Below are 12,634 nucleotides of genomic sequence, written 5' to 3' on the forward strand. Positions count from 1 at the left end.
TCATCCGCACTACATCCACGCACATTTAAGCACCCCAGTTTTATAAAGTTTTTCTTCTTCTCTTTTTTAGTAAATGTCTACAGGAGAAGGGGTTACTAGCCCATTGCTCCCGGCATTTTAGTCGCCTCATACGACACGCATGGCTTACGGAGGAAAGATTCTTTTCCACTTCCCCATGGACAATAGAAGAAATAAAGAAGAACAAGAGCTATTTAGAAAAAGGAGAAAAACCTAGATGTACGTATATATATATGCATGTGCGTGTCTGTGAAGTGTGACCAAAGTGTAAGTAGGAGTAGCAAGATATCCCTGTTATCTAGCGTGTTTATGAGACAGAAATAGAAACCAGCAATCCTACTATCATGCAAAATAGTTACAGGTTTCTGTTTCACAGTCATCTGGCAGGACGGTAGTACTTCCCTGGGTGGTTGCTGTCTACCAACCTACTACCTACCTATATATATATATATATATATATATATATATATATATATATATATATATATATATATATATATATATATATATATATATATATATATATATATATATATATATATATACATATAATTAGTGATTCAAATCTAATATGTGCGCAATACGTAATGGAAAATGGTGCCGTGCCGATGTTCTGGGCATGTCGTAGATCTGAATCGTGGTTAGCAACGCTGAGACGTTGTTGATGGTGATGGTGATGGTGGTAGGTGGGGGTCACAGGTGGACGTGACTGTTGACACACTGTGTAGGCAGTGACCCGAACACGAGTAGGGATTCTGAGGAATAGAGGTACTGGGATCCTCTGACCACCACAACACTTGTGAAGCAGTAGAGAACCACCATGAAATACTGGTGGGATAACTGGGGAACAGCTGCTAGAATGGTTTGTAGCTGATTGCGAGTCGGCTACCATTGGAAGGGGGACCAGTGTAGGTACAGCTGCCAGATTGAATGTAAGATCTGTTCAAGATCAGTGGTGCCCCTCTTATTTCGCCTGTGTCGGGTCATGAGCCGACAATCAAGGCTAAAATAAAGAAAACACAAAAATTACACAACAGTCGAGAAATCACTCAAAAAATAAGCGTACGGCCTTTGGAGGGACACACGTCATCTCTCACAGGGTGAAGAAGGGTGGGGTACCGGAAATAATGTTCACAACTAACAGAACAAGCATACTGCCTAACAAATTACCACCGCCATTCATTTATATTTCCACCATTCCTATCTAATGAACTTTTCCCTCACACAGGGCAACACGCCATGCTCAGACTCCTGCCTCCAGCAGTTGCTGGACCATTATATGCTCCTAGACGCACTAGAATATAAACAAAACACAGATGCACTACACAGAGACTTTGCAAAAACATTCGACAAATGAGATCAACGTGTAAATGCACACAAAATGTGTGCAAAAGGAATAACTGGAAAAGTGGTCATCTGGATTTTATTTTTTCAAACAAATTGGATACAAAGAGCAATAGTCAACAAAGTGAAAAGCTCTGTTCCTCAAGGCACAGTACTCACCTCAATTCTCTTTCTCATTCTCATATCCGACAGAGACAGAGACAAGTCATAGCACCATAATCAAAGTCTGTAAGAGAATGGCATTTAGTGAGGCCACAATGATGGTGCAAGATGATGTTTACTAGGTCTTCCAGTGGGCCACAGAAAACACTATGTTCAACGAGGACAAATTTATCCATGGAAAAAAAATGAAAAAAAAAAAAAATTAAAAACTAGAAGAGGTGTAAAGCAATCTCAAACCACTCAAAGCGAAAGAAGAATGTGAGGGATTTAAAGATAATATCACACAATTTTATGTGTATGGAACACAACAGTGTTGATATCAGAAATGCAAGAAAACTGATAGACTGAATAATTAGAACCTTCAAAACAAAATGTCAAGTCAATGTTGATGCTCTTTTAAGTCATTTGCTGTCCCTAGACTGGAAAATTACTGCATACTAACAGCGTCTTTTTAGAAAAGTAAAAACGTAGAACTGGAGAAAGTGAAGAGAACCTTCACTGCTCGTATAAAATCAGCTAAGTACCTAAATTATTGGGGACGCTTGAAGTCCCTATAACTGTACTCCCCGGAACGTAGGTGAGAAAGATATATCATAATTTATACCAAGAAAATTCTGTAGGGATTAGTCCCAAATCTGCACACCAGAAATCACTCCCTACGAAAGGAAGATGCTCGGCAAATGCAGCAAAATATCTCCAATGAAAAACACAGGTGTAATGAGTACACTAGGAGGTAACATCGTAAGTGTAAAGGGACCAAGACTTTTCAACACCCTCCCTTCATACATATGGGGAATTACCAACAGACTCTTAGCTGTCTTCAAGAGGGAAGCTGGCACGTTTCTAAAGTTAGTTACTGATCAGCCGGGCTGTGGTGCCTAAGTTGAAGTGCATACAACTAGCACCTATAGCCTGATTGATCAGGCCATCAAACAATGAGGCCTGGTCTGGGACTGATCGGTAGGGACAGTGACCCCCGGAACTGTCTTTATGTAACCTTCAGGTAGGTGACTATTGACAGGTTAGGTGAGCGGGTTTGAGGCAGGAATTATCTAAAACAGGTACAAGTTGGGCGGTGTAGCGACGGTCGGCATTAACACGTGTGCTCGGCTCCGTGAAGCACACTTAAACGGCACACGTAAAAAACTGGCGAGACCCGCTCACCTGAGTATACCTGTGTACGTTTATATACATGTGCATGCGTGTCGTCCCTAGGGTGTGTATACAAGTGTGCATGCATTCACTGAGCTGTGTTTTCAGGGAGGTCGAGATTACAGATGTCTGACCTCTTGGATATTATCATATATACTCCTGAAAGTGCGTACACATGAGTACATGCATACAAAATTGTACGCATCTGTGTGCGTGTGTATATATACCCGATTGTGTTAACTTTGTTGTACTCACGTAGGTGTCTTTTTCAGGGGTCGTAACACAGCTCCTGGCACAGCCTCCTAACTATCGTCCGGCATAATCGATTTCTGACCTCCAGATCGTACCTACTCTTGAAACGTGTATAATGTTCTGGTCCAACATTATACACGTTCATACTATCACTACAGAGCGATTAATAAAGTTATACTTCACCTCCCTGTGGCTCATATACGACTTCAAATGCTATCTCCCTTGGCTTCCTCTCCTCGTTTCTCAAACAGCTCTTCCTTACTGATTTAATTAATCTACTGAGTATTTTGTATGTCATCTTTTCTCTCTAGGTGTTGTTAGTTTGATTTAATTAAGATTCTCATCGTAGTCTATCCCCCCTCAGTTTCGGCACCAGTCTCGTCGCCGACCTTTAGATCTTTTAGTCTATATGCTTCAAAAGTAACGGGCGCCTTACTGGAGATCCAAATTATAATATTTGCCTAATCTAATTTGTGTATAATGTTCTAGTTTAAAAGTTAGTTAACTGGTTTTGCATATGCCCCTGAAGTTATCTGGTTGGTATTCACTTCCATGATCTATACTTCTAACTAGCTGATATATACATGGAGTATATTTCTTCGTAAGTTGTTTGTAGTGTCTTTCCTTCCAGAAGGTATTGTGTCCTCATTTTTCAATTTCTCCTTACCTTCCACTTATCAGGACTTAATTCAAGTATCCATTTTCATGACTACGTTTGAATCCTTTTCAAGCCATCTTGGAACCTCTCCGTTTTCACTTCAGTTATCGTCTTCATTAATTTTACATCATCTGTAAACAGTTGTACACAAGATTCAATCACGTCCCGTGCAAGCACTACTTCCTGCTGGACTTTATCATCCCGGCCACTCTGATACAAATTTTCTTGATCTTACCCTCTACCTTCTATTCTCCAGGTATCCTGGTTTCCATTTAAGATCCTTACTAGTTACTCTACCTTCATCTTCCACCTTGTATTTCAGTCTTCTGTATAGTACTGTGTCCAATGTTTTCATAATGTCTAACAGCGATTATCTCTCACACCAGCTTTCTCTATGTTAATGTAAACGAACTTGATAAGATACGTAACAGAGGGCTTGCCATCGCTTACCCCGTGCTGCTTCTCAGTGTTCTTTTTCTTTCTAGATGACCAGCTTTTGTTTGCCTTTTCTGGTACTTTAACAAGAATGCTAGTTAGCAAAATTGGTGAGCAGTGAAGTGTTTGTATGTATTTCTATTTATGTACTGAGAATACATTTGCAGTTTACCGGCAGTTATCCCATTCCTATCGCCTGGTAAATACTTACTATGGGATTACAAAGTTCCTCTACACCTTTTCGCAATACTCAAAGTGATATATACTATTTAGCCCCATTGCTTTCGCTGTATCTTATTTCCTTTGAAGCTGTTTCATTTCTCTTTTTGCGGCTTATCTTTCTTTAAACTTTGCTGTCCTCCCTTAATTCCACTTCTCCTGATTGATGTCTCTAATTTCATAGGGAAGTTCTTTGGGATCCTATTGGTTCAGTTCTTTGTTAACCTCTTTGTCATTCTTTATCAGTTTTCACCCTCCTTCCTGAGTTTTATTACCTGATCCTTTACTGCCAATTTCTATCTTAATGTGGCTGTGCATCAAATTCTTTGACCTTGACCTTAATATTACTGTTTAAAAACTCTTTCCGCCACCCATCCCCATCTTATCCCTGTATAGTCTTTCTTAGCTCTTCTGGTTACTTCCCTGTTTACTGATGTCCTCCATTTTCTGTGTTTTCCATGCCGATTTATTCACAGTTTTGCCTTACTGTTTTGTAAACTATGTGTGTCTTGTGTGTGCTTTGCATTCCCACCTCCCCCCAAGCACATAAAAATCGGCCTGTCGCTTTCTTGCATATATAGAATAATCTCTTTGTCATCCTGTGTACTTGATAACCTTTCATTTCTCTTTTCTACTCTGCTTTATTCAAGAACTTTCTCATCCTTGTGAAGCTACCTCTCTTACTGCATATAGTCTGTGTGTATACCTATACACATATATATGTTTACAACAGAAGTACCTACCACTCATCTGTGTGTACAATAATGCTGGATAATCATCTGTGTACTTACACTGATTTGTACTCACCGATTCTGTATGTGTGTTTGCTTGTGTGTGTGTGTATGTGTCTGTGTGTGTATACTCACCTAATTGTGGTTGCAGGGCTCGAGACTCAGCTCCCGGCCCCGCCTCTTCACTGAGTGCTACTAGGTCCTCTCTCTCCCTGCTCCATGAGCTTTATCATACCTCTTCTTAAAGCTATGTATGGTTCCTGCATCCACTACCTCACTTGCTAGGCTATTCACTTCCTGACTACTCTATGACTGAAGAAATATTTCCTAACATCCCTCTGACTCATCTGGGTCTTCAACTTCCAATTGTGGCCCCTTGTTTCTGTGTCCCCTCTCTGGAACATCCAGTCTCTGTCCACCTTGTCTATTCCAAGCAGTATTTTGTATGTCGTTATCATGTCTCCCCTAACCCTCCTGTCCTCCAGTGTCATCAGGCCAATTTCCCTTAACCTTTCTTCGTAGGACATTCCCCTTAGCTCTGGAACTAACCTTGTCGCAAACCTTTGCAAATTCTCTAATTTCTTGACGTGCTTGATCAAGTGTGGGTTCCAAACAGGTGCTGCATACTCCAGTATGGGCCTGACGTACACAGTGTACAGTGTCTTGAATGATTCCTTACTAAGGTATCGGAACGCTATTCTCAGGTTTGCCAGGCGCCCATATGCTGCAGCAATCTGGCTTATGTGTGCTTCCGGAGACGTGCTCCGTATTATACTCATCCCAAGATCTTTCTCCTTGAGCGAGGTTTGCAATCTTTGGCCACCTAGCCTATACTCCGTATGTGGTCTTCTTTGCCCTTCCCGATCTTCATGACTTTGCATTTTGCGGGTTAAATTCGAGAAGCCAGTTGCTGGACCAGGTGTCCAACCTGTCCAGGTCCCTTTGAAGTCCTACCTAATCCTCATCTGATTTAATTCTCCTCATTAACTTCACATCATCTGCGATCAGGGACACTTCTGAGTCTAACCCTTCCATCATGTCATTCAAATACACCAGAAGTAGCATTGGTCCTAGGACCGACCCCTGTGGGACCCCGCTCGTCACAGGCGCCCACTGCGATACCTCATCCCGTACCATGATTCGCTGTTGCCTCCCTATCAGGTATTCTCTGATCCATTGCAGTGCTTTTCATGTTATACGCGCCTGATCCTCCAGCTTCTACACTAATCTCCTATGAAGAACTGTGTCGAAGGCCTTCTTGCAGTCCAAAAAGATGCAATCAACCAACCCCTCTCTCTCGTGTCTTACTTCTGTTACTTTATCATAAAACTCCAGTAGGTTTGTGACAGTTTTGTGTGTGTGTGTGTGTGTGTGTGTGTGTGTGTGTGTGTGTGTGTGTGTGTGTGTGTGTGTGTGTGTGTGTGTGTGTGTGTGTGTGTGTGTGCGCGCGCATTAGTTAACAGCTGTCAAAGGCATTTGTGTCCATTTCTCTATATCACGACAACACCACAAACAAAATAACCATCCACTTACTTTCAAACGATTGTAGTAATAAAGAAGCGAACAGTTTGAAGAGGGACTTGGAAGGAAAGATAAGACCTACCACGGGATCCACTTCTAGAACCAACCTTACCTCCTCAGCAACTACCAAGAATTACCCGCGATAAGGTTTAAACTGTAATATTAAATAGTTTCGACTAGTGGCACCGTTACATCATAATTTATATAAACAGTCTGTATGAAATTTGTAAAATCTTCACTTGTTTATATAGAAGAGATTAAAGCACTTTTAAAGACGGTTCTACCTGAGAGCCGTGGCAGTTATGCGAGGGCATTTGTGTAGCCCTCAGCACGAGGTCTGTACCGCCATCAAGATAGCTCAACAAAAACAGTGCTGGGAATCACATGAGCGGAACACCACCTTTCCTACCCTCACCTGCCCTCGCATACCCTCACCTCCTACCCACACCCCTCCACATGCCTCTCCCTATCCTCTGTCCCCCAGGTGTCCTCCCCTCCCAACAATTCTCTCCATCTGCCCTACTCCCCCCTCCATCTACTCTACCCACTTCATTTACTCACCAACCAATCCTTTCCCAAGTTCTTCAGTCCTATCAACCTATCCTTCCACACTTCCCTATATCTTTGACTTTTCCATCCTTTTTTCTCCAACGCTATCCACGTTTCCTTCTCCGTTTCCATCATCCCTCACTATAATATACTCTTTCCTCACCTCTCCCCTCGCACTCACCTACCCATTTCCTAGAGATCCTCCCCGCCTTACCCCTCCCCTAGGTATCCTCCGCACCTTCCCTTTCCCATAGGTATCCTTACTTTCCTGAAGCATCCTCCCCACCTCCCCTAATAATAATCCCTGGGTGTCCCTTACCTGGTGGTTGTTCTCCCAACCTCTTCACCCAGTCCCGCCTAAGAACACCCACCTTCACACACTGTAAACACTTCACAAACTTCACTAAGCGAAGAAGATAACATTGTATTACTTAAAAATTATTATTATTATTATTATTATTATTATTATTATTATTATTATTTTGGGGAACCGCTAAAGCGGTTAGAATCATACATATTTTTTGGGATGGGAAGCAACCTGGTTTGATCAGAGGAAGGGGACGACAGCTTCAATTCATTAGATCAAGAACCCTTCATCAGCGTCAAGACACTTCTCTCTTAATCTGGTACTACTCAAAATTCCTCAAAACAAAGTGTTGAAAATAAGACAACTTTCCCAGCAAGAGATGCATACACCGAGACTCGCCACTATCGCTTGAAATACTAACAAAAACACTGGTGTCATAAACTTGCCAGAGAGCGTGAGCATAATGGCAAATCCCAGGACTATTAACTGGTGGTTATCATGTACGCTTGTGGGGAAAGGCTTGTGGAGCCAGAGGTTGTGCCGGGGGGGGGGGGGGGGGAATGGGAGAGGTTGTGCAGCTCGTGTCTGTGGTGAAGCCCATGATTGTGGTGGAGAGACCAATGTTTGTTTGAGAAGCTTTAAATTAGCATAATAATGTATCACCCACAGCTAGCACACCTTCACCTCCGTTATTATATGCGTCAAGGAACTAAAGCAGCAGCAGAGCGACTGTCGTCACAGAACACCTGTGTGTTATACTGTACGTTATCAGGAGACTTAGTCTGGTAGCGGCGTCCTCAGCAACATGCTCATGCACACAAAAAATAAGGGAGAATTAAATACTTATTATCATTGCTCTTCTTATTATTACTGTTCCTGTTTTGATTTATTTTGTCTAAAAGAAGACAGCGACAGCAGCAAAAAACCCAACATTGTACATAAATCTCCCCCCCCCTTCTGTCTCTCTTTTTCTCTATCTCTCTTTCTCTTTGATTAAAATATTTTACAACTCCGGCAGTTATCATCACAAGTCACATCAAGTCCACCTCAGTTTAAGTCACCGGGGCACCTCGCACCTCCGTTCTCGTGGACTCTTATCAAGAACTCGATGTCTGCTTTGAACTAGCAAGAAACAAGACTGTAATGCATATTATACAAACCTCTGAGACTTCCCTGGACCTGCCTTTCTGTCAGCAGAAGCTGGCTCAATCGTCCACCTTTCTCGCTTTCTTGAGAGGAGAGAAATGTACATCCTTCAGGTATGGGTGTACTCATCTAACGTTCTTTGTAGGTTTAAGCTCCAGTTCCTGGGTCATGTCCTTAACCTCCACTTGCTTACTAGTTCTTTGGGTTGTAACTTACCTAGTTTTAAATTTAAGTCTAGTTTAGCATCAGTTAGTCTTTGACAGGATTCCGATGTTCTTACATACAGGTATACGAATATAATCAAACAGCCGTAAATGCCTGAGCTCAAACTAGCGTTATTTTACATAAGCTAAAGTAAGGCTGTTTTAAATGGCTGGGATGAAACGAGACTGTTTCAGGTGGCTTGGAGTCAACTCAAGCAAAGTCCCTGAGTGAATGACAAATATTGTGTAAATCGATTAATAAGTCAATATACAACATTATTCTCAAACACACCAACTTGAAATTTCTTCTGTATCTTCGTCTTTAATGTAATAACAAATGTTATATCATTTCTGTTCATAGTTTTAAATATCTGTCACAAGTGCCTTATCAAGTCAATCTTCCTGAGTGTCTGACGCGGTTTACTTAGTCTGGGTCTTAAGACCGTCTTGGGGCTGGACACACTTCCTTAAATGAAACGACATGCACTGAGTATCGACTTGCAAAGAGAAACGACATGCATTGAGCATCGACTTGCAAAGAGAAACGACATGCACTGAGCATCGACTTGCAAAGAGAAACGACATGCACTGAGCATCGACTTGCAAAGAGAAACGACATGCACTGAGCATCGACTTGCAAAGAGAAACGACAAGCACTGAGCATCGACTTGCAAAGAGAAACGACATGCACTGAGCATCGACTTGCAAAGAGAAACGACATGCACTGAGCATCGACTTGCAAAGAGAAACGACATGCACTGAGCATCGACTTGCAAAGAGAAACGACATGCACTGAGCATCGACTTGCAAAGAGAAACGACATGCACTGAGCATCGACTTGCAAAGAGAAACGACATGCACTGAGCATCGACTTGCAAAGAGAAACGACATGCACTGAGCATCGACTTGCAAAGAGAAACGACATGCACTGAGCATCGACTTGCAAAGAGAAACGACATGCACTGAGCATCGACTTGCAAAGAGAAACGACATGCACTGAGCATCGACTTGCAAAGAGAAACGACATGCACTGAGCATCGACTTGCAAAGAGAAACGACATGCACTGAGCATCGACTTGCAAAGAGAAACGACATGCACTGAGCATCGACTTGCAAAGAGAAACGACATGCACTGAGCATCGACTTGCAAAGAGAAACGACATGCACTGAGCATCGACTTGCAAAGAGAAACGACATGCACTGAGCATCGACTTGCAAAGAGAAACGACATGCACTGAGCATCGACTTGCAAAGAGAAACGACATGCACTGAGCATCGACTTGCAAAGAGAAACGACATGCACTGAGCATCGACTTGCAAAGAGAAACGACATGCACTGAGCATCGACTTGCAAAGAGAAACGACATGCACTGAGCATCGACTTGCAAAGAGAAACGACATGCACTGAGCATCGACTTGCAAAGAGAAACGACATGCACTGAGCATCGACTTGCAAAGAGAAACGACATGCACTGAGCATCGACTTGCAAAGAGAAACGACATGCACTAAGTATGAACCTGTACAGAACACGGGTTGCAGCTGACGGGGCGGGACGGGGCACGGAGTGGAGCCAGAACACCAGGAAACGTTTGAATTTAAACGTTTAGTTGTGGCGGTGGGAGAATGGGCTGACAGAAGAGGGCCAGGCAGGGCAGGCAGGTGATGAGAGCCCTGAGGGGTGGAAGGAAGGCGGGAAAGACGGCGTGGGGGTAGGCTGCCCCCGCCCGGCGCCCCACATGATCAGTGACCCGTGGGCGCCCGACAGGTGCATGCTACACCCACGCCACACACACACTCCCACCCCCAGGCACACCCACACCACGCCCGCCGCCCACCATCACCACTCCACAACACTGCATAAGGTGAGAGCTCTCAAATCCTCTAATTTATCAACTCTTTATTAACCTTTCTGTTAACTTTATTACTATTAATTTCATGGCTGATGCTGCTAACTTTATTAGAGCTACTGCTAACTTTAATATGGCTATTGCTAACTTTAATATGGCTATTGCTAACTTTATTATGGCTACTGCTAACTTTATTATGGCTACTGCTAACTTTATTATGGTTACTACTAACTTTATTATGGCTACTACTAACTTTATTATGGCTACTACTAACTTTATTATGGCTACTACTAACTTTATTATGGTTACTACTAACTTTATTATGGCTACTACTAACTTTATTATGGTTACTACTAACTTTATTATGGCTACTACTAACTTTATTAGAGCTACTGCTAAGTTTATTATGGTTACTACTAACTTTATTATGGCTACTGCTAACTTTATTATGGTTACTACTAACTTTATTATGGCTACTACTAACTTTATTATGGTTACTACTAACTTTATTATAGTTACTACTAACTTTATTATGGCTACTACTAACTTTATTAGAGCTACTGCTAAGTTTATTAAGGTTACTACTAACTTTATTATGGCTACTGCTAACTTTAATATGGCTATTGATAACTTTATTATGGCTACTGCTAACTTCATTATGGCTACTGCTAACTTTATTATGGTTACTACAAACTTTATTATGGCTACTACTAACTTTATTATGGTTACTACTAACTTTATTATGGCTACTACTAACTTTATTAAAGCTACTGCTAAGTTTATTATGGCTACTGCTAACTTCATTATGGCTACTACTAACTTTATTATGGTTACTACTAACTTTATTATGGCTACTACTAACTTTATTATGGTTACTAACTTTATTATGGTTACTACTACTTTATTATGGCTACTACTAACTGTATTATGGCTACTAACTTTATTATGGCTACTACTAACTTTATTATGGCTACTACTAACTTTATTATGGTTACTACTAACTTTATTATGGCTACTACTAACTTTATTATGGTTACTACTAACTTTATTATGGCTACTACTAACTTTATTATGGTTACTAACTTTATTACTGCTACTACTAACTTTATTATGGCTACTACTAACTTTATTATGGCTACTACTAACTTTATTATGGCTCCTACTTGTTTTATTATGACTACTGCTAGCTTTAATATGGCTACTGCTAACTTTATTATGGTTACGACTAACTTCATTATTGCTACTAACTTTATTACTGCTACTACTAACTTTATTATGGCTCCTACTATATTAATGCTACTGCTAACTTTATTATTGCTAGTGTTAACGTTACTATTGCTACTGTTAAATATATTAGTAACAACTAAATTAGTACTGCTAATTTTACTATTATTACAATAAAAACTAAGCCTTAAACCCACATGGTTCATACAGAATTGCTAATTTCATTAATACTAGTAACGTATTATGCAGTTGGACTAAGTTTATAATTACTGCAGGTAACTTTATTAACAGAACTGCTACGAGGGGTTTTACTAATACCTACATTACTTCTCCCTTCACTCTTAACTACAACGATACCATACCCTCTAACATAATCCCTATAATTACCTTTCTCAGTACGTTAAAAAAAATACTATAGTGTTTGAAAACAGGGAGCATAAGAGCGGCAGTTCACCACTTAGCCGTGCATTACAGGAACTTGCGGCGCGTGCGGCAGGTTGGCGGTGCTGGAGAACTAATACCCTCGTCGTTCTCCTGGGCAAGGAGAGAGCTAGTGTTAGATTCGCTGGTGTCCGAAATGGAGAGGGATGAGAGTCCTACCTTCGCTGGTACACCAGCTCTGCTTCCCTTTGTAAGTAGCGCCGTGCCGTCACTCTCGCCTGTCACCGTAACAAGTTAGATAGTTACCCTATGTAGCACCGCAGGCTGCATGACGTACTACTTCAAGATGTATCGGTTACTACAGCAGGATGTATTGGTTACTACAGCAGGATATATCAGTTACTACCGCAGGATTTATCAGGTGCTACCGCAAGATGTACCAGGTACTACCACAAGGTGTATCAGGTACTACCGCAGAATTTAT

At 41.5% G+C, this 12,634-nt stretch overlaps 1 protein-coding gene and 1 long non-coding RNA gene across 2 annotated transcripts in view; one reads left to right on the forward strand and one right to left on the reverse strand.

Annotated features, from left to right (window-relative positions):
- Positions 1-12,634, forward strand: part of LOC138853067 (uncharacterized) — a 100,774-nt gene that overhangs the window by 87,732 nt on the left and 408 nt on the right. Inside the window, exon 2 of the long non-coding RNA XR_011392319.1 lies at positions 8,367-8,607. This is a non-coding gene — a long non-coding RNA (uncharacterized lncRNA). The remainder of the gene's footprint in view (positions 1-8,366; positions 8,608-12,634) is intronic.
- The window catches only part of LOC128689739 (endoplasmic reticulum membrane sensor NFE2L1), a 411,774-nt gene that overhangs the window by 18,728 nt on the left and 380,412 nt on the right, over positions 1-12,634 (reverse strand). The window lies entirely within an intron of this gene.

This window comes from Cherax quadricarinatus, chromosome 22 (genome assembly GCF_038502225.1).
Source record: "Cherax quadricarinatus isolate ZL_2023a chromosome 22, ASM3850222v1, whole genome shotgun sequence".
NCBI lineage: Eukaryota > Metazoa > Arthropoda > Malacostraca > Decapoda > Parastacidae > Cherax > Cherax quadricarinatus.